Source organism: Gigantopelta aegis, chromosome 6, assembly GCF_016097555.1.
Source record: "Gigantopelta aegis isolate Gae_Host chromosome 6, Gae_host_genome, whole genome shotgun sequence".
In the NCBI taxonomy this organism is placed as follows: Eukaryota; Metazoa; Mollusca; class Gastropoda; order Neomphalida; family Peltospiridae; genus Gigantopelta; species Gigantopelta aegis.
This window is the reverse complement of record NC_054704.1, coordinates 63,686,517-63,687,843: the sequence shown is the minus strand read 5'-3', so window position 1 is coordinate 63,687,843 and position 1,327 is coordinate 63,686,517.

Sequence of the window (1,327 nt, the reverse complement as noted above, 5' to 3'; positions counted from 1 at the left end):
TGTCAAAATGACCAAATGTTTGACATCCAATAGCCAATGATTAATAAATCAAGGTGCTTTAGTGGTGTCGTTAAACAAAACAAACTTTGACCAAGGTAGTGGAAATCCTGCAGTTAACATGATTCAGATGGCACTGCACTAAGAGAGGAATGGAGGACAATGCCTAATATCGTCATTGGGAAGGAAGGAAATGTTCTACAACGCACTCAGCACATTTTATTTACGGTTATATGGCGTCGGACATATGGTTAAGGACCATACAGATATTGAGAGAGGAAACCCGCTGTCGCCACTTCATGGGCTACGCTTTTCGAACAGCAGCAAGGGATCTTTTATATGCACCATCCTACATACCACGACCTTCGTTACACCAGTTGTGGAGCATTGGCTGGAACGAGAAATAGCCCAATGGGTCCACCGTCGGGGATCGATCCTAGACCGACCACGCATCAAACGAACACTTTACCACTGGGCTACGTCCCGCCCCTATATGTCGTCATTAGATGATTAATGAGTTCTGTCCGACATATAGCCAGCACGCTTGATAACTTGCATATGGTGGACATACACGTTACCGAAACGCTGACATTCGTTTAGTTAACGAGTTATAGTCACGGTTTATTCACACTCCGCTGTGAGTGATGTTATGTGAACTCGCACATTTGACCCTCAGAGCTGTTTGTGAGCTGTGATGTTCACATTAAATTGTGATGGTGATTATTGTGTATGTCAGTGTTCATATCTCGTCAAATGATGATACTTTCTAAATACTAGTATAACACTTGCATAAACCTCTGTTTTGAGTTGTTTTACTAATTCGACAAATTGATCCGTAAACCTTATTTTGCACTATTGATGATAACATTAACAAGTCCTAATTAAATTGATATACAGGTAATTTTGTTTGTTAAATTGTGTTATATGATATTGACTGATTAAAATTAAGTATGTACTAAAAATGTATAATTAAATTACAAATTATCAAACATCGAGCCCCTTCTTGCTTGTCATTAATTTTGTTTGTTTGTTTTTTGTTTAACGACACCACTAGAGCACATTGATTTATTAATCATCGGCTATTGGATGTCAAACATTTGGTAATTTTGACACAGTCATAGAGAGGAAGCCCGCTATATTTTTTCCATAATCCTTAATCCGTTGAATACACCTTTTCAGTGTAAACAAAATCTTACTTTTGAGTTTCTTTTTTGCAGAGCATATTTTAGACAAAGCCAACCTCAAGATGTTACACACACACACACACACACACACACACACACACACACCACATTGGTTTTGGTTTATTATTAATATCGGTTATTGGATG